This window comes from Balaenoptera acutorostrata, chromosome 10 (genome assembly GCF_949987535.1).
Source record: "Balaenoptera acutorostrata chromosome 10, mBalAcu1.1, whole genome shotgun sequence".
NCBI classification, from domain to species: domain Eukaryota; kingdom Metazoa; phylum Chordata; class Mammalia; order Artiodactyla; family Balaenopteridae; genus Balaenoptera; species Balaenoptera acutorostrata.
In genome coordinates, this window is record NC_080073.1 from 15,808,078 (window position 1) to 15,834,648 (window position 26,571).

Here is a 26,571-nt window from a genome sequence, read left to right on the forward strand (position 1 = left end):
AATCAATTTACAAGTGTCATAAACATGTTAATCCTGAAATAACTGCTAATAGCTTTTCGCTCTGAAAACAAAGGAAATATTGTACATTATGGCCAGATCCATTCAAATTCTGTTTCATGTCACTGAAGTGACAAGACAAAAGAATTGCTTGGAGTGGTAATTCATCCTCCCTACAGAAGCTCAAAGAAATGTAGATTTTTATTATAAGCAAATTGATGTTATTGGAAAAATGTCAGCATTAATAATTACGTTGAATAAACTAATACCATTAATAATACCAATTGTTTAATTAAATAGCAAAATACTGTGCTTGAGCTCTGACAGGACTATAACTGACTCTAAGATTTTTTTCTTTGTTTGTTTTCCCCTTTATCTGCCTACAGATCCAAAATTCTTACCAGGCAGTATTCTGAAATGATATCTAATTCAAATTCTTTCAAGATGGAAAAAAACAATACCACCATATTTCAAGGTCACTTGACTATAAGGATGGAGAAATTACACTTCCTCATGTAAGTCATGTTCTGAGTCATTTCTCACTAAACTCATATATCAGTGATGATCACCTAGTGAATTTTTTAAAAATTGAGGAATAACACAGAGGTACTAAAATACACAGAACTCAGGTGTACAGCTCAGTGAATTTTTACATATGTATAAATTCATGTAACCACTTCTCAAACTTTTTAAGGAGTTCTAGGGACACAAGGCATTACATTAGCTTCCTTCCTAGAGGATTCCAGATGGCCAGTTCACAAGAAAGCAAAACCAGTTTGTGTTCCTCTAGCCTACTGGATCCAAATGCGGGTGGCAACTGGATTATGTGTGTGTGCGTGGAGGGGGGCAGTTTTGGTTGTCACAATGACTGGAGAGTGCTGTTAGCATTTTCTGTGCAGGAACCATGGATCCTAAATGACCTGCATTGTTCCAAGAAGTCCTGCCCAATGAACAACTGCCCTAGCTGAAAAGCTCCCCCTCCACCCCAAGCTATACTCATGTTTAGTGTGCTTGGTGAAAAGAAGGTTGTGTGCTCAATAAATTAGGGATATGCTATATGCGCTATTATATGCACCTGTGAAAATTTTCAGTGCGTATTAGCATCTAAAGGCTGAGAACCTTATTTTGCTAAATTCAGGGTTTCACAAACTTATTTGACTATGAAAATCTGTTTGTGTATTTGTGTGTGTGTTTGTGCAATGTTCATCAAAATCCACACATGGAAGAAACTGCTTCACGAGTCATCATCAGAAATAATAACTGTTAATGATGAGATCAATAATAGCTATCAGCCTTTAAACTTTATTGAGCAGTTTTTATGTGATAATTCCTTTTACACTTAATTCTCATATCTGCATGATGTAGATATTACAATGACAATGACATCTTATTTTATATATAAAGAAACTGAAATACCGAATGCCCAAAGTCTTACAACTAAAATGTTGAGTTGAAGTTAAAACCAGTGGATTATGTTTCTAGAACCATTATTCTTAACTATTACGCCTACAACCATTTAGAAATAATCTTCAAGATTTCAAGACATTTATTGACTATCAGAATAAAACTAGAACAAAACACACCAAATTAAGAAACATTTGGAAAGCTACTATGGAAAGTTTGTTACTGAATAATTCCATCAGGTCTTGAATAATATCGCCTAGAAAAATTGGCTAAAATACACTAATAGAGCATTTCCTTCAGAGAAAAAATTATCTCCAACTAGATAATCTAGAACTTTATATCACTCTAAAATGATCTCTACCAAGAAGAGTCCATCACTTCTAATTTGAGTGAAAGCATTTGTGGATTACAGTCTCATCTAAAAAAAAAAAAGAAATCACTTTTCTAAAATAAGAGAATTGAAATACATAAAAGAAAGAAATTACAACAGATTTCTGAACTATAATCAAAGATCAACTCAGGATATAAGTTCTTAAATTAAAGAAAGCATCCTTACAACTCCATTTCTTTTTCTATCTCACTTCTAGCCCCACTTCACAATACCTAAAATTCCAGAAGATTGCTAACAGCTTTTAACAAATAAACTATTGATATCCAGCTGTCAATTAGATCAAAGCTCAATTTTTAAAATTTTTATCCTCCCCTACTTTTCTCCTTTCATTAACTACTATCCCCTCTATTTATTCCTTCTATATTTCAACTTTGCTGAGTATCAATAAAGACATTTTCAAAAAGGAAATGGTCTACCCCCAGCTAAGTTAAAAACTCTTTTCCTTATCATTTAAGACCAATGACACAAACATATGTGAAAATAGGTTTCATTGAGTCTGGAAATCAATGATAAAAACCAACCATAAGCAAGAATTTTATAAAAGGATAAATTATATAGATATAATATTTGATTACAACTAATTATTACATTTTTTTAAAAAAGAAAATTGATTTAAAAATATCCCTAAGTTTTGGATGGTTTTAATATGGTTTTTCACTTTTCTGTATTAGTCAAATGCTTTTCATGTGCACAGTCTACTTATACAACTAAAGAACGGTTCTCAAGTTGTTTTTGCACCTGCCTCATGCACGGATTTGTAAGAGATTGTACATTCCTCGAGGCAGGCACCAGATGCTATCTGCCCTTATTTTGCATGTCTGAAATGCAGGAGAGGGACTCCCCGGATAGTGCAGTGGTTAAGAATCCGCCTGCCAATTCAGGGGACACGGGTTCGAGCCCTGGTCCGGGAAGATCCCACGTGCCGCAGAGCAACTAAGCCCATGCACCACGACTACTGAGCCCCGCGAGCCACAACTACTAACCCCACGTGCCACAACTACTGAAGCCCGCGCACCTAGAGCCCGTGCTCCGCAACAAGAGAAGCCACCGCAATGAGAAGCCCGTGCACCGCAAGGAAGAATAGCCCCTGCTTGCGGCAACTAGAGAAAGCCCGCGTGCAACAACGAAGACCCAATGCAGCCAAAAATAAAATATAAATAAATAAATAATTTCAAAAAATAAAATGTAGGAGACACTCAATAAACCTTTCTGAATAAATGAACGAATGAATTTCATACACATGTTCACAAAATATATTCTGCATAAACATATACAATGTTGATAAAACGTTAAATACACTTTTTTCTTGCTCACCTAAAGACAACTCAGAAATTAAATTTTCTGAATTACTTATTACAGTAAATATGGATTTGTGTATGTAAAACATTGATCTAAACATTGCTAGGCTTCTTCCAATAATAACAGCTAGTAGAAATAGAACTTTCAATGAATATCAATTTTATCAGTGTCAACTTGAGGCCAACTATATTCATAGCTTTTAGTGGTTCTGACCATTGCCAACAGAAGTGAAATATTTTACTTTCTAAAATTTACTTTAGAATACTTCAACATAAACTATGTTAGAGCTGCATAGATATGATGTAATTTTAATCTATCCCATGGTGAGTCTACATAATATTTGAAAGGTTTTAATCATAACTCTTCTCAATTTCTAATCAAATGTAGCAGAACTGGCTACTACAAGTACTTCAGCTGTCTTTGTTTTTTAAAATATCAGATGGCTTGTTAATCACCAGGAAAGATGTTAGAAGAATGTTCTATAGTAAAACAAGTGGTGTTCAAGATACAGGTGGTCTCGCTAGAAACGTTTGTCCCGACACAAGCGCCGTTGCATAAATGGGTTATAAAAATCAAGGAAGCCCTACAGCCTACAGACAATTTCACTGCACTCCAGGCTAAGGATCCCACTCATTCCTGCATTGAGAGTGTTTTCCTCACTCCAGCTTGAAGGGTAGCTGAATCCAGCAGCTAGAACAGCAACTCAGCTGACTACAGAAGCTTTCTTGCAGAGTTCTATTACAATGCCTCAAAGGTTTAATGGACAGGACGGCACTGAGCTGAGAGAGTAGAGGGTATAGGTGAGTGTAGTGTGCACGTGTGTGAGCACATGTATTTATTTGATGGTTAATAAATATTGGGTTGGCCAAAAAGTTCATTTGGGTTTTTCTGTAACAAACTTTTTGGCCAACCCAGTATTTATTCTCCTGGAAAACTTCAGCCTAAGACAGTCCTTGCCCCATAGCACCTGATAGCCAGGTTACGAGAGATGACAAAAACTCTCTTCTTCCTCTAAGTCCTGGAAACTACCAGTATCTAGAAAAAAAAACTAATGATGAAAAAAATGAATTGGATTAGGTCACGATGCTAACATCAAGAAATGATTATATGCTGTAAACTTTCTATAAGGAGGCACTTCCAACAAAGATACTTATAAATCTTATACTTATACTTATAAACTTCTTTATAAAAAGAAGTTATACACCATTAACCTTAACCTTATTCTATTTCAAACACTTTAAGGAATAAATCCCAACAACTGGTACTTGAGTGTGGTCTTATTTTTCTCTCATCTTCGAAAGGCACTTAAGAATCTTATAGTGACTGGGAGGGTCATCATTGTTATCAACTTCTAGTGACTATTAAGCACAGGAACAGGTCACTACTAGGTCTTTCAGGGTGGACAAGGCTGGATGATGAAGATAACAGGTCCATGATTTGGGGTATCTTGCTTCTGATTTTCTGTCTATACTATTTCACAAGCACTTGTTAATTTTTTCATTTTTTCTGTTTTGTCCCATTTCTTTTCCCATTTTCTGAGGCAAAAGCATCCGAGGCAATTTATTGGTTAAAAATGCTAAAGGCCATATAGTAATACTAAAACTTTCGACTTATTTTCTCTTTAAATTTGTAGTTCATAAAAATATCCCTCTTGTCAATTCAAAACTTTTAGGTGGGATATAATGAAGCAAATCAACTATGATTAATGAGATCTGGGGCATATTAAAGAAATAATATTTATGCATTATCACAGTCTAGGGGTTGTCAAAATGGGATTCCTTTATTTATGTTTATAAAAAGGTGTATTTTTTTGCAAATAGTCTGATAGATGTGTGAATGCCTAGTTATGCTAGAAATTTTAAGCTTGTCACCAAACAATTCCTAAAAAGCAATCCTATTCAACTCATAAAATTCAAAGAATGATTTCTAGGTACTTAAGAGAAATTTATAAATAGGTTATAATTCCCTTTGGCTCATCATTACTCTTTTTTTTCCTTCACTCAAAAAGTTAGCTATTTTATTTAAAAAAAATTTTTTAACATCTTTATTGGAGTATAATTGCTTTCCAATGGTGTGATAGTTTCTGCTTTATAACAAAGTGAATCAGTTATACATATACATATATCCCCATATCTCCTCCTTCTTGCGTCTCCCTCCCACCCTCCCTATCCCACCCCTCTAGGTCATTTACAAAGCAATTATAATTATATTTATTTATATTTATATAAATATAAATATATTGATATTTATAAATTATAAATTATTATAAATTTAATAATAATATTATTAAATATATATTTATATTTATTTATATATATAATTATAGAGTGATATTTATAGAACTAAACAACATCATTTACAAAGGAATGATGGCATTAGAGCTGACAAAGTTGATTCATCATTCTTTGTACTTTTATGAGAAGAATTAATGCAGAATCCTGGGCCCATGACCTAGATCTCTAAACCCTTTATATCTTGTACTCACTTTCCATGAATAAGAAATAAGAACAAGAAAGCAATATCACCTTATATGTCGTTCTGAACTGATGACCTTGTTTTATTTGTACAATAAGCAGTTAGATACAACTTTCTGTGGTAGAGTTATACAGCTTTCTTAATACATATGTTAACAATATGAAACAATCTTATGCCTTTTGATTCTAACACTAATTATACTTTTAAAATTGTACTCGGTATTATCACATACCATTAAAAATTTTTTGTTGTTTACCTATTTTATAACAAAAACATAACCCTGTGAAATTCTAACAGAAAATAATTAAATATATTAATATATAATATTAAAATAACAATTAGATTAATATTTAATTATAATAATTAGATTAAAAGATTACATACCTCCCTTCTCCCTCCACCCCACCCAGCCAACAATTAAGGTATGACCATTTCTAGACATTTTTCTATGGGAACATATATACTCTAAGGATATAATTTATCTATTGTTACATAAATGCTATCATATATCTATGATATTCTGTTAAGTGAAAAAGGCAAGCTGTGAACAAAGAAGAACAAAAGAATGTTGGTCTACCACTCAGTTCCACAAGGGTTAAGTCATAACCCACTGTCTTTGCCCACCCACTGTGTCACCTGAAAGGAATTCAGGATGAAAAACAGGATGGGGCCCTCTGTGCTTTGGATATACAGGCCCTTAGATAGTTAGATGCATCTCTCAGGAAGAATTTTAATGACCCCAGATTCTTGCATCTCCCCATAAATAGAAAGGCACTAAAATCATTAACTTGAGATATCTGTTCTTTGTGATTAGCAGTAATCATTTACCAAGATGTATTCTGGACTGCATTTATTTCCTAGGCAAAAAAGTACATACGTACATACATATACATATGTGTGTGTGTGTGTATACACACATATATATATATACATACGTATATATATATATATACACATATACATAGAGAGAGAGAGAGAGAGAGCGAGGCTTCTCTTCCACCGCTTCAGAGCAGCTTTGTCACAGCTAAGTGAGAGGCTGCCTCCCAGGCTATAGTCACCAGTAAGGTCCCTGAATAAAACTTAAATCCACAACTCTTATGTTGTGTGTCTTTCTTTAAGTCAACAAAATTATAGAGTGATATTTATAGAACTAAACAACTGAAGACCATAGGGCTCTTCCTGGGAAAGTCATTTCTTCTCATTTCAGTTTAGAAAAAGAATGACTGAAGGAAAAGCAAACATTTTAAACTTCTCCAGCTATAAATTATAATTAGGACATAGGTTGCTGCCAGTATGATGAAAGTTTTTAAGTTCATCAACATCCCCAACATTAATTCATTTGTTGGATATTTCTAAGTGCAAAGAACATTCTCTCTAAGTACAAAGAACATTCTCTCTACTACAGAAAATTTTCTTTAATATTACATTTTGTGACTCCAAAGACAATACTATATGCATTGTGCCAACTACAAATTGGCACTTGCCATCTGCCTCTACAAGGATTAAATCACAAGCTGCTGTGACCACTGACCTTCAATACACCCTGATCTCCACTGCAGGGTGGAGATCAAGAATGAGGCACTCGGTGCTCTGGGAAAAACTGGCAGAACAGGACTTCGGATAGTTAGATATTTTCGGTAGACGATTTTATGAGCCCAATTCTTCATCCTCTCTTATCTAGAAAAGTACTAAAATCGTAAACGGCGACATCTGCTCCTCGTGACCAGCAATAACCTTCTGTAAAAATGTGTGCTTGATTGCATGTATCCCCTCTTCACCAAAATCACGTATGCACAGACCTCGCCTCCTCTTCGAAGCAGTTTCTCAGAGATATCTGAAATGCTGTCTCCTGGGCTATAGTCCTCATTTTGCCCCAAATAAAACTTAACTCACAATCTTACACTATGCATTTTTTTCAGTCAACGATTGGAATATCCTGAGTCACTCTCAGATGACAGTGACAAAGAAGGTGTCTCATAAATGTTTTGATGAAACTTGATGTGAACCAAAAGTGACTTTTAGCCATGATAATATCTTCCTTGTTAGAGCTCTTTCCCTTGAATGAGAGATCTCAAACTATCATCCTTTGCTACTAACATACCATTAGCCTTAATAAATGATACGCTAGACGTATGCTTCTTTCATTAATGCTGTGGTTTGTCATACAATCTGAATTCAACAGATCTAAAAGAGTCAAAAAGGAAGTAACATTTATCCATGATCAGGTAAAACTGCCGTGTGATTTGTTAGAGAGTAATTGATAAATAAAGCTGCCATCCAACCACCCAAAGAGTGACTTCTTTGTGCAAGAAGATCCCCAGGCAAGGAGGCAATTTCCATATAGTAATCACACAACAAGGGTAACTACTGTATGGCAATGATGCATCTTTTTACAAGTGATTTTCACAGCATGATTTCTGCATTTTGCTCCTTACACTTTTAACTAGACAATGCTGAGTCTCTGCAAAGAGCTAGGTAATTGCAAAGGAATCCATTCTCTGAGCAACCAGAAATCACCTCCATTATGTATTGAATCATTCAACAGAGGATAATGGTACTCGGAAGATAACTGCTGACTCTGACAAGTCACTTTTGCTTATTTCTTGGGTTAGAGTTGCCACTAGAGGCTGGCAATCAATTCTCTGAAGCAGCAAAAAGTATTCTTTTGCATTCTCCTTATTTTTGGGGGGGCGATGTATAGCTGGAACAATCTAGTTTCTCCAGAGATGTGTCATTTGCCATCTGAAGCACTAGGTAACACAAAAACGTGGTCTGTGGACTAAGCCGGCCATGCCTATTCGTGCATGCAGAAAAAGCTGTGGAGAAAGCTTTATGAGACTCCCCCTCTCCTAATGCAGACCCTCTGGGGAGATTATGATTTCCTTCTATTTTTGCTGTGGTTCCACAGCACTCCCTACCTGGGCTGTATTCTCCAAGTAAAGAAGATGAAGGTTAACAATTGTTTAGATAGGAAAACCTTAAATGGTATCTCACTCTTAGGAAACAGATAAAAGTCTTACCTTGTTCTCTTAGGAAACTGTTGACGGAAACCGCCCGCCTTGGCCAGGCACAATGGTAACAAATTGCATGAGTTGTCTCGCAACAAGAGGTCCCAATAAGGAACAAGGTGCTGCCACCAAAAACTAACCGGGAGAGTTCAGGAGGGGCCAAAAGGAGGACACAGGAGACAATACATCCTGCCACCTCCCAGAAACCCTCTCGCTGGAATCCGTCTTGGCTGAGAGATGCACACACCACCAAGAAGGACGCTGACACAGAACAAATACGGGCCAAGCAAGATGACTGGCGAGAGACAACCGTGAAACTAATCCCATTACCATAAAGCCTGAGACTGCGAGCCACGTGACAGAGCAGTTCTCCTGGCTTCCCTTACCCTGCTGCTCTCCACCCAGGAGCCCCTTCCCAATAAAGTCTTTTGTTTTGTCAGCACGTGTGTCTCTTTGGACAATTCATTCTGAGTGTTAGACAAGAGCCCACTCTTGGGCCCTGGAAGGGGTCCCCCTTCCTGCAACAGTTCCACAAGTTCAGAATGGTCTACATCCTGCACACATCTCTCACTGCTCTCTCTCTTGCTCCTAACTTCCCAAACACTCCAAACTCTCTCTTGCCACAAGCCTCTGCCTCAGTCTGGAGCACTCTTCACTTCCATCACCTTTTGCAGAGACAACTCCTTATCTTTCATTTCCCAACCCGCCTTTACTTACTTAGAGAGCCTTTCAATATCACAGGCTTTAGTTACACTGGGGTTTTTTCCCCCCTAGAAGCAAGACTTTTCCCATCAGAACATGTATACAAATTTGTAAATACACATTCACTGGCATGATATCTGATGATATTTATCTCTCACTAGACTATAAACTCATGAGAGCAAGAATCATTCAGTCTTTCTCATTGAATGTGCTTTCCCCTTCACTCCTGCGAAGACAACTGAACCACGTCACTGAAATCCATGTCTTCTCCCCCAGTGACTCTGCTTCAGATCAAATTCCTGCCTGCCTATAAGCTATCTCCACCTGAAAGACCCAAACCTCAACCTTTAGATTCCTCAAACTCAGCAAATCCAGAGGTGCATTTATTTCCTCTCATGGCAGTTTATATCTCAGCACCGTCACCCCCCCGCCAAGCCTGCCATGATCAGAGCTAAAAGCTTGAGTCCCCTCAGTGTCCTAAACAAATCTTATTAGTTTTCGTTTCTGTCAGTTGATCTATGGTTGCCTCTCTAGATTCTCTCTCTTACTACCTTATTGCTGTGCATTATGGCAGGCTTCTAACAATTTTCTCTAACTACATGTTCTCTAAGTTTCCCACTTTTCCCTTTAAATTCTTGACCAGTTTGTCTTTCTGAAACCCAGTAATGATCTTGTCATTCCCCTACTGAAATCTTCTAGGTAGATGAGGTTAAACATTTTGTGTTAAAGTGGGACCAGGTGCTGCGACCTGGATGGAAGGCAAAGGGAAGTGGATTTTTTTTTTAATATCGTATTTCCAAGCAAGCTCACTATTTGTAGGTTTCTGTGTTACCATGGCTGTTCGCAGAGGCACACAGATGCAAACTATAGATGGGGACTAATTGTCGTCCTGAAGCCACCCATCATTGCTGATGCAGTTTCATTGCTTCCCAATCAGGTTAGTACAATGTGCAACCTCCAAGCCTATGGGAGCATAACATATAAACCCATTCTCTCACCGTGCACAAACTCATTGAAAGAGAATGGGTTTTTAGCAACACAGTTCTAATTAGCTGTTGGACTAGATTGTCATTTATAAAGTCAAGATACTATGTCCTCCGAATATGCTATGAGCGTTCAGTGTTGCAACATTTCTACCTAATATTGTACCTGGAACATAGCAAGTTCTCAAAAATTGGTAGCAATATTGGAAAGTTTTATTATAATTTATTCCTATCGACATCATTTATCATCTGGCCTAATCTACTTACCCACCATTTTCTCCCCTTACCACCCAAAAAGGAACCAATGGTAAATATTTACAATTCCTTGGGCCCACTGCGTTCCCTTATGCTTTGCCCATCTCACTCCCCTTCTCCTCCCCCCCACCCCCTGAAAGCATTTTATCTTCCTGCTTTACCCCAGCAAGTGCTGACTCATCCCTCAAGATTTAACTTGTACGTTGATTCTGCATTTCTGGAGATCAACTGTGCTGCTCTGCCGAAAGATAACCAATAAATTTTTCAAAGCACCCTTATCATAATGTGTTTGTTTTTTTTTTTAAACACTTCCATCACCTCACATAATTACACATTTTTTGTGGGGTGTTAACATTTAAGATCTAGTCTCTTAACTTGCACGTATATAATACAGTATTGCTAATTATAATCACCATGTTTTACATTAGATCCCCAGAGCTTATTCACCTTTTAACTGGCAGTTTGTACCCTTTGACCAACATCTCCCCATAGCACCCACACCTCAGCCCCCCTTCTACTCTCCATTTCTGTGAGTTCAACTTCTTTAGGTTCCAAAGATAAGTGAGAATATACACAATCAAGTAAGAACAGTATTTATCTTTGACTTACTTCACTTTGTGTAATGTCACAATGTGTTATTTATTTACCTGGCTATGTTCCCTCCAAGACAGAAAGCTCATGGGAAGCAGGAATTCTGTCTCATCTATCCTCCTATAGTGTCTGGCACATGGGAAATTATTCAATAAATGTCAGCAGAATGAGTAAACTTGAAACATGTACCAATTGCATCATCCACTAAGAACCTTACCCTTCTCACAGTATCTAACCATGTTATAGCACTTCACCATTGCACTGTTCATACTACTTAAAAAAAATTGCCATCTGTTGAAAGACTCGTTCTGTGCCACATACCAGGTTTAGGGTTTTAGATTCCTTCTCTGTGATGTTAGTTTTGTGTTCCCCTCATTAGATTGTAAAAATATTTGAGAGCAGGGGCTGTTTCATTCATCTCTGTATCCACATCACTGAGGAAAAATTTAGGAAGAATATGGTTAAAGAGCAGGTCTGCCATTCAATATCTCCCTTTACCAAGAGACCACCTCTCAGAAAGAAATAAGGTGACCCAGTCAAATCTCCAGCTAATGGAGATAATGACAGACTTCCTTGCAAGTAAGTTAACGGCACTGACTAGTGAGAGAGTCCTTATCTATGAAATATTGACTGTCTAGCACTGCCTATGTTAAATGACCCGGAATGTTAAGGTTAGTGGGGCATAGTCTATTGAAAAAAGCTGTGTTATTATCTGAACATAAAATGGAGATTTTTATGATCAAAATACTCCTTTGTACAAGTAATGAGAATGGCACACATCACTTAGAGACCTCCTGTGTGAAACTGGGCAGCATGCATGCTCTGAGGCAGCAAGGAAGGATGTGGGAACTCCACCGGAAGTCAAGTACTTCTCCCTCAGGTAATCACAAGGCACAGGAAGCAGGAAGAAGTCCTCAACCTCCGCTGAACTTCCCAAGTTCTTTCTTGCTGCATGAGAGCATGCAAGGGGCCCAGTTTTACACAGGGCTTCACCTTACATGTACCCTTAAAATTATTAGTCAAAAGAAAGAAGTCCTGAAACATGCTACAATGTGGATAAACCTTGAAAACGTCATGCTAATTGAAAACAGTGGAACACAAAAGGCCATATATTGTATGGTTATTGTACAATTCTACTTATATGATATGTCCAGAATATTTAAATCCACGGAGACAGGAAGTAGATTAATGGTTGTCAGGGGCCGGGAATTGGGGGGGGGGGTGGGGAGATAGGGAGTGACTGCTAATGAATACAAAGTTTCTTTTTGTGGAGCTGAAAATGCTCTGCAATTAGTGTTGATAGTTGCACAACTCTGTGAATGTATTAAAAACCACGAAACTGTACACTTCAAAGAGTAAATTGCATGGTATGTGAATTATATCTCAATAAAGCTGCTTTTTTTCTTTCAAGAAGTAATAAATATATACAAATGTTAAAAAAAAATTATTAGTCAAGATACATTTGGGTCAGATCCGTGATTCACGGGATTCTGTCTTTAACAATTCAACCCACTATATTATCTCAACCTCCAATAGATATTTCCTAAAAGAACACATTTTTATGCCTATTTAGCATAACGGGCGGAAATTCTGAGGGAGATCTCATTGGATATATCCAACCAACATTCATAGGCTGATACACTGTTTCTTTCTAGGACTCATAACTACTGAAAACAGAGAAGAAAGTTCGGTTGTATATCCTCCGATGGAAGTAACAAGTCCACTTAGGAGTCCATTAACATAATCACATATGATTATCAAGTGAGCCACCTAATACTTGCTACCTCTGGACCTTAGAGCTATAACAGACCTATAGAGTTAGTTTGTATTTTGAAGTCTAATTCAGCTCTATCATCACTAGCCCACTGAGATGGCCGAGACAACATTTCCTGCATCAGAGTAAAGAAATCACAATATTAAAATCAATTTGGTCTCCTGTTGTTAACCGAGGGTCTGTTTCTTCAGTCCCGCAGAGATAAGGCAAGAATGGAGCTCTCTTTGAAGCTAACAAAAGCTTAAGGTCAGATCATCTCCATGGGATACAAAGCAAACCCAGGGAGAAGTAACAGCCAAATGATATTTCAAGTATTCTATCAGAAGGAGTACTGCTATAATACACAGCATTCATGCACGACTGGATACAGTTTTGTTCTCTCTTCAGTGTCTGAAGTATTGCAGGATTTTAAAATATATGATGTTCTATCTCCCATTGATTAAAAATAGCACTACTTAAGAATGGGTATTATTACACTGGTTCATACCATATTGAAAGGCATTTTGTAAGTATGAAATCAATGTTACCCACAATCCCCAAAGGATAATATGCCTCCTAATAATGCCAAAATGTTCTACTTGGCAAAGAAGAGCAAATGCAAAGATGATGATGAAGATAATAATAATATCACTTTAATTTTCTTAAAACAAATGACACTTTTTTGATCTCTTGTCTTCCCCTGTGTCAATCTCTGGTCCTTCTCTCTCATTATCTTTGGCTCTCGCCCTCATATTTATCTCCCCATCCTCTAACCATGTCTGTTCTAGTCCTTTTGCTTGGTACCTCTCCCATCTATGCCCTCCTCACTAACTTCAGAATTCCCAACACCTCTTTCTGTTCTTCCCCAATGCACATATTCTCCTCCCCACACTTGCTATCATTCACCCTGTCCCCCTGACTTCACTATGCACTTTAAGTGGCGTCATTATATGCGTATATATTTCAACAAACCTAAAAAAAATCATATGTACATTGCTTTAACTATTCTGCTCTGACTTAAGTCTATATTTCCCCCCTTACAGTGCTTTTGTCATGATATGATGAACAGCTATTATGTGTCTATAATCCTACCTTTTTTTTTTTTTAATAACTTCCCACGCATTTTGCCCCCAGTGTGGCCTCATGGTCTAAGGTGGGTCATCCACAACCCCTGACTTCTCCAGGTCACTGTGATATATGAATGTGTGGCCCAAGTGTGAGTAATGAAAATGATACCCTGAGAATTCCCAAAGCCTCTTTTCCCCTGTGGTCATGAATTTATGAAAGCATGGATCAAAAACTGCCAGGGGCCATGGTTCTAAATTCATGGATAAGTCAATTTAAAGAAAAAGTGAAACGTACGCACAAATAGAAGGAGAGACAGATATGAGAGGTGAAAGCATTCGAGTCCTCGTATCAGTATCTGTAAGGCCAGATCCATCCATATTTTCACACACTTTTCTTATAGGAAATAATAAATTCCATATTTGACATTAACTAATGTGAGCTCAGTTTTCATCACTTGCAATTTATCTGTAAAAATATAAAAATCTATATATTGGAGTACAGATCTGAACTCGGTGATAGGCAGGCGTAGTTTTCAGTTTGGAGAAAAACCAAAATATTTATCAAGTAAGGAATTCAGTGTATAATGCGTTGCTAAAATAGAAATTTCAGCTGAAACACCGAGACTCAAGAAATACATTCCAAAGAATATGATGGATAAATCATAGCATTCACTAAGAAGGGTCCTAACCTCCTCACCACATCAAAGACATAAAAAGATGGTGAGTTGGATGAAAATTAGAGAGTATTTCTTTAGACAGACCTGTGCAGTGATTCTGACTCCCATCCTCCCCCAGGTAGGAGGCGTGCTATGGCTCCACCTTCTAAACTTAAACCAAATGAGGCAGAGTTAAGAGTTGACAGATGATTGTACAAAACTACTTATGGTCACCACTTAAAACCTAAGCCTGCAACAATGGAACAGAGCATACCTCTTCACTAGACAAGCAGTCTGCCATTTGGTAAAGAGCAAATAGTAAAGGAAGTACAAAAGAAAAGCCACCGTCATTGCTTTGCTTCATGGGCCCTTTTCATGTGCTTAGCAAATTGCGTTTGACTTGATAATACTTCCAAATTCAACTACATTATCTAGAGGAAGAGAACTGATTTTTTTCTTTCTCTTAGAATAGGGCTAACATTTTATGTTTTTAAGGACTCTGGTAGAGATGGATGATTCAGAACAGAAAAAAGCCTTCCTTTTTAAGGGGAGCAGAATTTGCCAGGCCCAAATATGCCTCTTTGGCATACGGATCATTTTAGGCTGATTATTTTAAGAAATAGCAGACGCAGGATAAGTTCTAAAAACTGAGTAGAAGTTACTCTTCTGTGAGAGATAGTTACACTATTTTCATTTATGAGGGTAATCTCCCCATTTCTAAGGGTTTCTCCCTCTCTGTACCAGGAAGAGAAGAATGACTGTAAAACTCTAGAAACTCCTATTCATGGAGAAAGCAATGACTTAAATGGACACGATAAACTTACCCTTGTTCACTGTGCTTTTTCCTCATAAACTCACTTATCTGGCCTCCTCTCCTACCTCTAAATATCTTCCTTTTATCTTTGCTGAAGACGGTTTAAGGTTATTGCTTGGGTCATTTTGGAGAGTTACTCAGTTTTCCAGGATATCTTCCATATATACAGGAGATATACATGTTATTAAACTTTTGTTTTTTTTCCCACGTTGATTTTTTCTTTATTTTTTATTACAGGGGGGTCTCAGCCAAGAAACTAGAGGGAAAAATCATTTTCCCCCTCACACACTTTCAAAGAACAAAACATTTGATAATTCTGCATCCATGACCCCTTTCTTCTCATGACTTAATGCTACTTTTGAATATACTTTTTGTTGGTGGTGGTATTATTTTTGTTTAAGACTTACATATCTAAGTCCCATTCAGTGCTTTTGCCCATTAGTCAAAAGGCAAGTAATGTTTAAGCAGCTGTTCCTTTTGTGGCTCTGGGGCACTAATAACTCTTGCAATCAAACACTGTGTGCTCTTTGACTTCTCCCCTAGCTTCTTTGAAATGGTAACCATTCATGTAAGGATGGTAATTCTGTATGGACCTTTAGCTCCTTATCACTCTTATGGGCCCTCTCAAGAAATGTGAAATCCAGCTCTCTCTCTAAACCCTTGGGATCTCCAAACTGTTGGGATGCAGATTGGAAGGAAAAGTGTGCTTACAAACAGAAATGACTTGGTGGAATCATATTGATGGCTATAACACCCAAGAAAGAAAGTGTTAAAAACAAACAAACAAACACAGGCCCAACATAGAGTCACTTATGCTAGGCCATGCTACCTAACTAGAGCTTAATACCTAACCTAACTGAAGCTCAGACCTCCCCCAGAAATGTAGTCCTAACTGGTCAATCAAGAACTTTCTGTTTAGCATCAATGAGGTAATCTGTCATAGGACCATCTCCAACCCCCAAAGGAAGGTGACAAAATCTGCCACACAGACTGCTTCCTCTATAGGTAGGTTACCTAAGCCTGAAATCATCTTTTTTTGTTTATGAATTCCTTGTCTTGCCTTTAAAAACCTTTCCCTTTCTGTAGCATGGAGCTCCTCTCTACTCACTAGATGGGATGCTGCCTGATTCATGAGTCTTTCATTAAAGCCAATTAGATCTTTAAAATTTACTCAGTTGAATTGTGAAGTTAAAAAGGAAGGAAGGAAAAAAAAGAGTCAAAATTTCATCTACCTATAAATTATCATTTTAGTAAGTAGGATTACAATAAGCAATCGAAAATATCTTAGAACAGCATTACAGTGTCTGGCACATAGTAAGCATCCCATAAATGTCTCTGAAATCAATAAAAAAGAATAAATCAATGACATTGACTCCCTACCCTTTAGACATATATTGTCATGCATGGTCATGGTGAGTAGTTTGAAAGGTGAATTCTGGTCAACTTCACTTCTAAAGGTCAAGATGTCTGGTCAACTTCACTTCTAAAGGTCAAGATGTGTTCCGTCCTGCGATGTGGTGAATTGAACTTATTAACTATGTTGATTTAATTATTAGTTCCTGCTTGGTGTATTGTTATTAATATATTAATTTCATATTCAGAAAAAAAATCTGCACCCTCCCCATGTTCATTGCAGCATTGTTTACAATAGCCAAGATATGGAAACAACCTAAATGTCTATCAATGGATGAATGGATAAAGAAGTGTGTATATATACACAATGGAGTATTATCCAGCCACAAAAAAGAATGAAGTCTTGCCTTCTGTGATGACATAGATGGACCTCAACAGCATAATCCTAAATGAAATAATTCAGACAGAAAGATAAATACTGTATGATCTCTCTTATATGTGGAATCTTAAAAACAACAAGCTCATAGATATAGATATGGAGAATATAGAGAAATGGGTAAACTGGGTTTGGTTTTAAGTTTCAATAAATTGAAAATTTTTAAAAATAAGAATTATTTTTAAGGATTTAATGAATTGCTACCTTTCAAAATACAGTAACAATAGTGACATGAAAAAAAAAAAGGAAGAAAATGGAAGGGTTTCGGTTTCTCTTAGATGCCTAATATATCATGACGAATCTTGGTATAATTTGGTTTTGGTCATTGTTTTTAGAGTATCAGTCACAAACTATAATCCTACTTTGCTTTTCTAAGTATATGTAGCTAAATAATACTAAGTGGGTAATGTGAGTTCTGATAATTTTTTTTTTTTTATTAATTTTATTTTTTTGGCCGCACCGCATGGCTTGTAGGATCTTAGTTCCCAGGCCAGGGATCAAACCCGTGTCCACTGCAGTGGAAGCACAGAGTCCACTGGACCACCAAGGAATTCCCTCTTTTTCTACTTAAGTCAGTGGACTCAAAAATAACCTCCTTGATTTTAACATTTATTGTTAAAAATCTTGTACAGCCTTTCCTCGTATCTATGTTACAAAGCACAATGTAACACACAAACATGAATTCAATGGTATCTTCAAGTCAGAGGGGCTGAGAATCATCATTTGGAACCTTTGACAGGAGCACAGAGGTGAAAGATGAAGAGGAATAGCCAGTATCTCAAACATTAGAACATATCCTGCCTGACCTTTGATTTCTCAACAAATATTCCATATTATTGGCTTCTGTTCATTTTACATTTGCTTTTTTTTTTTTCCAGGAAAATGGGGAAAGATCCAGCTAGTTTACATATCCAATCTATTTCTTTTCCAGCTAAAAAGTTTCTATTTACATTTTCTACCTCAGCATTTCTAAATTTTAATAATGCATCAACAGTTCATTATTTAAAGGAAAGATAATGTCTTACAAACTAACCTAAGGCATTATGCTGTATCTATATACTTACATCCAAACAATCAATAAACATTTATTGGGTCTTACCATAAACCCATAAGTCAGGATGACAAAAATCATTAAAAAGCATTGGTACTTTATTTATGCAAGAATATCAATTTTCCCCCCAACAAGATTTACCTCCTGGGGCGTGGTGAATCAAACTTACAAATTATGTTGGCTGTATTAATTTCTATTCTAGTGCTGTAGACAACGTTTCTAATATAAAAATTTTATACTTAGAAAAGAATTATTTTAAAAGGATGTACTGAATGAATGACTTAAAAAGATGACTCTTTATTTCCATAAGTAAAATAGCAATAAATATGTATACGGTAGAGGCAAGCAAAACTTTGTGATTAGGTATGTGCACATATCACAAATAGCCTGTCAGTGCCTAAAAGATTAGGACTCATTCAAGCAACATTTTCCCTGTTTGCAGTAACAACACAAGCTTTTACAGTCCTGACTTAAAGCATCTTTGATGAAAATGGTGCGTCTGTCATTTAGATACGTTTGTAGGACTTAACATATGGAATCAGCATTTCTGGATTGTGAATTCGTAAGAAACACCTTTATCATTTCCAGAGCTTGTACATAGCAGAAAGTGCAATAAAGAGTGACATACAAATAATAGATAGTTTTAACATTTATGAAAAATGCAAGATGAATCATTGTGAGCCTTTGTTTCTCCTGTTTAACACTGCTATCAAAATAAGAACGTGGATTCAAAGGTAAGTATAAATCCTGCCTCAGGAGTATTTCCAAACATGCAAAGGTTTCATAAGCTGAACTGCAAGAGAATTTCCCTGCTGTGAGGCTCTACAGGACCAGTACAGTCGGCAGGATGTTAAGAATCCTTCCGCAAACATATGTTACCTAAGCTACTGGACTGATCCAAGGCTCATTATGTTTGCTGACAATCATTTTGAAAAAGCATAGGTCTAACACTTCTAAGGCAGCCAGTCATCATTTCAAAAAAGAATCAAAAGGTGTCCTTTAAAAGTCTCTAATCTGAAGAATAATGGTTAATTGAAAATATCAGTATTCCAAAAAATTTCATACTTGACTGCTTAAGTAAACCAATTACTTATTTTGTAAGTTTTTATCAGTGCCCTTAAACACTGTTATAAGAAAGCCAAGGGGATGGCCAGAGTGATTAGGCCATCTTTCCACTGCTAGAATATTTAATTCCCTCTGAGGAAGAAAAATAAAAAATAAAACCAAATTCAACATGAAGGAAATTATAGTTTATTTATTCAACTTGTTCTGCAAGGAACCTCAGTAATAAAAAAGATGCAGGTAGAATATATTTATAAAAATAGTGAAACAGAGTTAGGCTGATATGTATGATACTATTATAAATTTACATTTATGTTTTCAGAGGACAATAGATTTGAAAGTCCTTCCTCTTTATTAACTGCAAAATTAACCTTTTGTTAACCAATCTTTCCTCCTGCCCTTGCATTAAGGGAGCCACTAGTTAACTATTATATTTAAACATACATATTAAATAGGCAATCCTTATTTTATAGCAAAAATGTCCTATAGTAATGTGTTAAACTGTATATCACTTATAAATTCATCAAGATGCTAATTACCATGTTATTAAAAATCGTTACAATTGTCACCATAGCTAACATTTTTGCATGTGGTTACAGCTACACTCACCTTATTGGCATTTGATGTTAACATCATTTCCACAAAGTTCCTCTTTCACGAGGAAAGGGGTTCATGCAGTCCTTAAAGCATTAATTGAACGCCTACTATGCTCCCAGAATAAGGCCAGGGGTTGGGAAGGAGAAAGGGGTGAAGACATGGCTCCTTCCTAAATTGTATTAGTCAGGGATGGCTAATTAGAATCTCCCTCAATTAAGCAAATAAGGAACCAAGAGATGGAAGGCAATACTAAACCAAAGTCTTCCATGGGCTCATTAAGACCGAGAGCTAGTTTTCTCTTTTCTAACCTAAAAAGCATATGCAGGTGGCCCTCATTATTTGCAGGTTCTATATTTGCAAATTAACCTAGCTGCTAAAATTTATCTGTAGCCCCCAAATCAATACAGTACTTTTCTGGTCATTCACAAACATGTACAAAGCATCAAAAATTTTTGAGTTGCCTGATACAAGTGTTTCCAGCTGCCTTGAACAAGGAGTTGGCTCTGCCTTTTTGTTGCAGTTCTCATACTATAAAGAAGTGTCCTTCTCACAGTCTATTTAGTTTTTCTTGTTTTTAATGCCCTTTTTCTTTTTTGGCCGCACCACGCAGCTTGCCTGCAGGATCTTAGTTCCCTGACCAGGGACTGAACCCGTGACCTTGACAGTGAAAGCACGGAGTCCTAACCACTGGACCGCCAGGGAATTCCCTCGTTTTAATGCTTTTTGTTGGTGATTTCACTATATAAAATGGCTCACTATTTAAAAGTGTGGTGCTCAAGTGCTGTCTACCGTTCCTAAGTTCAAAAAGGCTGTGACGAGTTTGCAGCAAAAACACATGTATTAGGTAAGTTTCATTCAGGAATGAGTGACAGTGCTATTGGCCCTGAGATCAATGTTAATGAATAAACAATATATATAATGAAGCGTCTTTAAACAAAAACATACATACAACAAGGTTATGTATTGATCGGTTATCGAAAATGTTGTGATCAAAAGCTCTAAGAAACCTAACCCTGTGTTTCCCCTTAGGAACAATGGTTCAGTATTCCATCAGTATTTGTGGCAACTTTATTGAATGTAACTACCTTAAATAATGAAAATCAGCTGTAACTGTTATTGTTTTTAGTTATATTTTATAGCATCTCTCATATTTTTGAATTAGTTTGAGAATAATCTTAATCCATAATAAAAGATTAAACCAAAAATCCGAGGATTAAGTAACCTATTATCCATAATTTCCTTCACAATATTAATTGTATCAAGTTTTCATGTGTTTAAGGTAAAAAGAAATGAACTTTGCAGCAGTGAATTTTTAATCGCCAAAGTATTACATAAACATTTGTTCCACAACTCCCTTTTAAATGAAAAAATATTTTTTAAGATCATGAAATTAAAGCCAAATAAATGATGCTTATATGTATATACACATATATAAATATATATATATATATATATTTTTTTTTTGCTTGAATTCTAGGCTTTCAGTTCACACATTTCCCCTAGATTGCACTTCAGTGTCATTTGATCTGTGTTCCAATGGAAGAGATATTGATTAAAGGTATTCAAAAGAATGGAATAGGTATTCTGATAGGTAGGTATTCTAAAATGCTTCTCAGTTTCACAATAAAGCTTATCCCCAGCTCTTTTTAATAACCTGTCTTCTCCATATAAAAATGGTGTTCATGGTCCTGTTGATTTTAAAAATACTTTAAGGTCCACCCCTGTGAACAAAGCCTGACACACAGAGAATGCAAAGATGAAACCCCACCCCCACCCCGCACACATGCGCGCGCGCGCGCACACACACACACACACACACACACACACACACACACGTCATTTCTCAGGAAGATGCTGAGAGCCTTGACCAGTAGAGGCAGGGGTTGGCAGGGAACTGCTCACATCCTCCTACATGGCCCCCTCTGGTGACAAACAGCATTTGTGAAATAGCAGCCCAGGGGTCAGGATAAAATCTGTGGCAATGGAACTGGGCCAAAAAATAGACTCAAAGGAACAGTAGATATGTAACCTTGACCTCATTAGCAGCAAACAGTAACCAACTGCTAATTACCTTATGGCTATATTGTAAACTGATAACGTGTGTATGTAAATTGTGTATGTTTGTATATAAATTGTGTATGTGTGTATGTAAATTGGGTATGCTTGGCACCTAAAATTTGCAAGAATTTAACATGATTTAAGTTAGGGAGAGATGGTACTAGATTAACCAACACCCTCTAATGGAAAATGAAAGTTAAATCTTAAAGTAGTGATGAACTTTCTGGTGCAAAACATACTAATTGTACCAAGTATATTCACTTAGTCACATTAATTTAGCTTTGTTCTGTCCTGTATTCTGAGGAGGAGATAATTCGATCAGAATCAAAGTAAAACGAAGCTAGCTAGCTAAAGGTTACCAGTAAAATAATACGTATGTTCTTCAAGAACAAAAATAATTCTTTTAGTAGGCACATCACAATAAAAAGGATGCTGTAAGTAAATTAAACAGTTTCTTAGAAATCCAGTTAGTTCCACGTATTGAATATATAACCTCAAGGATTAATTATATCAGATCAGAGAGTGGCATTTATAACCTCTACAGAAGAAACTTTAGGATAGATTCTAAGATTACAAAGAGATGTCTCCCTCATCTTCCCCAAAGCACAGTTTTATAGCAACAAATAACTACAAAGCCACATGCCTTTAATGTCTCAGTTCAAGTTTATACAAGAGACGGTGAGAAAACAATCCAAGATATAAGCCTACCAAGTGGCAATTACGGTTTGAACGGAAAAGGAAAGATCTCCAGCATCTAATACGTATTGAGTGTCTATGAGTGCCAGGCACAGAGCTAGCATCCAGAGACACAGTGAAAGACAAGACAGACTTCATCACTGACTTATTAGAATTTATATTTTAATGATGGCAAAGAGAAATACAAATGAATATAATGGTCATGGTAAGCGCCACGCAAGAGACAAACTGGGTGACGTAACTGAGAATAGGGTAGGCAAGGACATCTTAGGGGGCTTAAAGGAGGTCTCCCTTGGGATATTTATGTTGGAACTAGAATTGTGAAAATGGGGGTAATGAAATTTATGAACTATGTTCTTTGTGAATTTTGTTCATATGTTGCTCATTAGTATAATTATATTCAATTATGAAAGTGGGGAGGAGAAAAAAAAACTGCCAGAGAGAAACATAATGAGCAAAACTATATAAAGTTTCATCACAAGTCTGGAAACACTGCTCCCTCTCACTGCAACCATTTTTCTTTCCTACCTCAAGCACCAATGCAGAGTCACATAGGTTCATAATCAATAAAGACCACAAAACCAAGAAAAGAAAAATCCCACAATTTCTGTTGTTAAGTCACTTCGAGGATATAAATTGCTCATAATAAAGCTATTATTTATCAAGCCTTGGCTATGTTATATGCATGCTATGTATAGTACTTCATTTAATCCTCACAAGTCAAGAAGGCAAGTGTTATAAACTCTGTTTTGCAGTTGAGTAAACTAAGATAGAGTCTAAATAATTTGTCTGCAATTACACAGCTGTGGAGGAGTCGGGTTTGTACTCTGAAGCACAGTTGGACCTGTCAGACTGTGATTTTTAACTACTATGCTAGAAAGCAAAATTAAGGAAAGAATTGAAATGATTATCTTCTCTGGCTTTCTTTATTCATCCAATCATGTTCCCACTGACTGTACTGAATTTTGTACTCAATTACTTAATTGCAGTATAAAAATAGACTTTGGCTTCTCCGGCGACACAACTTTTACAAGCCAGTGATACTTGTAGAGAAAACAGTGGGAGGGACTTCAGATTTCACTGAAATGCCCGAATCATACAGCTGTAACGATACCTTCCTCAGATAAGAACTATCTTATCTTGTAGTTTGTATTTTTGTTTTGTAGAATTCCACATTTCATCAAGATGCCTGAATGGCAGCTTGATCCAGTTTTGACTTGATCCAGTGTCTACCATAAAAGATGAAGATGTGATAGTGAAGTCATTATTCTAATTAATATTTCAATCATGCTTACAAACAGCCTTTTACTTCCAATAGATAAACCAGCTTGTAAAAGGCAAGCATACCCCAAAAGATTTATCTAGGATTTCTCTTCAAACAGGAAATACAACCAGTGTTCAGACTATCTTATTGTGATTGGTCAAAGAATGACAGAATAGATTCTGTGATATTTTATACTTAATTCATTATCTACACCAATGGAATTATAAATGAATCCACATACTCATAAGTTCATAGTTCTCCATTACCACTATATATAATTATCTAAAATATAGCCAGCTTATTCAGTTATGCCTACCTTAAAATGGGTATTTCAGTCCAATTCGAATTTAAAGAAAAATTAGGAATGTCTGATTAATGATTTGGGGTCTAACGAAGTTAGAGAGAAAAGTCATTCTCAAGATAAACATCATTTCCCTCCTTTTCTTTAAATCTATCAGGCCAGGATTTTCTTTTAGCAATTTTCTCTGGTCACTCCCACCTCTCCAGTGATATACAATGTCAGGAAGGTAGAAATCATATCTGTCATGTTCTCTGAATAATTTCCAGCTCTGGTCACAGGATGTTTTAAAAGTTTGCATGTCTCACATGTGTTTTTAATGGTCCAGTATTCACAGCATTGTTATGAGAGTGAATATCTTTACATTGGTAGGACTATACACCCTCATTTAAAAATGAGCCAGACTTCAATTCGTTTGGAACAGTTTCTAAAAATTTCTCTACAAACATTCCAGTGTTGTTCACATGTACAGATAAGTCAATATGCCAGCAAACGATCACCTCTTTACACTCGTAACATAAACCTTGTGTGAATAAGACATAAGTCAACATGAATGCATAATTCATTCACATCCTTGCTTTGCTGTCCTCATACTACTCAGGTTTCACATTGTCACCTCAGAGAGTCCTTCTTAGTTCACTAATCTAATGGTACCCATCATTCCCTCACAACCTCCTGCTTTATTATTAACAGAACACTTACCAGCGATAACTTTTGTTTAGGCATTCGTTCTTTTTTTTTTCCCCCTGGTTCTAACCAAGGCCAGTAAACAGCATAAGAACAGAGACTTGTATTTCATGAATCATCCCCACTACCTAGCAAAGTACTTGGCACATAAGAGGTATACAATAAATGCTTGTTGAATGATATGTGAGTGGATGAATCAATGTGTGAGAATGGAAACCTGAGAAACACATATGGAAATACATTCATTCATCCAATAAATACCCCATCTTTAGGCATCATTTAATACTGATTTTTAAGAACTTGTATATTATGATGAAAGAAGGAAAAAATGCCTTTTATACCAGTGGTTCTCAACTGAGTGCAGAGGGGAAGGACGTTTCACAATATCTAAAGATGTTTTTACTTATCACAACTGGCAGGGTGATACTGGCATCTACTGGGAGGCCAGGGATGCTGATGTGAAGCATCCAACATTGTGTAAGCTAGCACCCTACAAAAAAGAAGCGCCCAGCCCCAAATTTTAAGAATGTTAATGCTTTATACTATTCTCTATTCCTGGTAAGAATTTAACTTAACACATATTTATTAGACAACTATCATATGCTAGTATCAAATTGAATTCCTATGAAGAAAAAAAGACATGTTGTAGATGGATTACAAACAGATTGACTAATAGATAGTTGACTTGCTAGATGGAAAGATAGAGGGATATATGGCTGGATGAATGGGTACTTCATAGATAGATATATGCATATATAAACCAAACTACAGCAGTGACAACACTCCGTGTTGGACTAAAATAAACCATATTAGTGATTGCTAATTGCAGGACATTTACAGTCTTGCTATCATCTTATTGTGCCTCCACAGAACTTGTTCTTTTTAACAATAAAATATTGGACTGCATAAAAAGATGCACATGAGTTTGGGGAGAGACTGTATGGTCATTTTGGCATTATTGCTAACGATATCTGTGAACAGATTGGCTGTAAGTGAGAACTGATCACCAGTTTTTAGTTAGGTGCCCCATGAAGTAAATATAATGTCTTCTTCAAATGAAAGGCATGTGTCTCTTTCCCAAAAACGAGCATCACTGTGACAAGTGAGAAATGTATTAACTATGTAGATGGAATGCTTCTGCATATGATTCGGTAGCAAACTGGAATCTAGGCAAACTGTTTGAGCAGAGGCTTTTCAAAAACAGATGCTCCAATAGTGGGGATTATACTTAGATCACTGGACAGAAAAGAAAAATTTTATTTCCTTGGAGGTCCTACATTTTACATAGCATGGCCCATAAATTGGGTTATAAGTAGCAAAGGCAGGATTTATAAAAAGATAGGGAGTAGAGGTAGCTTCCTCCAAGTCTTCCTCATTTCCACTATAGTATGGAGGGACCCACAGTGTATGCTTTGGAAGCTCATATACTAAAACTGAGATGATACGGAGAAGATTACCATGGTCCCTTTTTAAAGATGACATGTAAATTTACGAGGTCTTCCACATTTATCAGTGGGATGACATATTCAAAGTGCTGATGATCAACCAAAACCTCTAAGTCCCTCAAGACAATTCTTCAAAATTAAGGAGAAATTAAGACATTCCTAGGTCAACAAAAACTTAATTTGATGCTAGCATATCTGTCCCACAAGAAATATTAATGTGACTCCTTCA

General features: G+C 36.5%; 1 protein-coding gene and 1 non-coding gene across 13 annotated transcripts in view; one reads left to right on the top strand and one right to left on the bottom strand.

Moving 5' to 3' along the window:
- CHL1 (cell adhesion molecule L1 like) overlaps positions 1 to 26,571 on the bottom strand; it is a 207,350-nt gene that overhangs the window by 92,305 nt on the left and 88,474 nt on the right. The gene's annotated exons all lie outside the window — the stretch shown is intronic.
- LOC114239177 (U6 spliceosomal RNA) lies at positions 26,305 to 26,407 on the top strand. Its single transcript, XR_003624375.2, has one exon. It is a non-coding gene; the product is annotated as a U6 spliceosomal RNA (small nuclear RNA).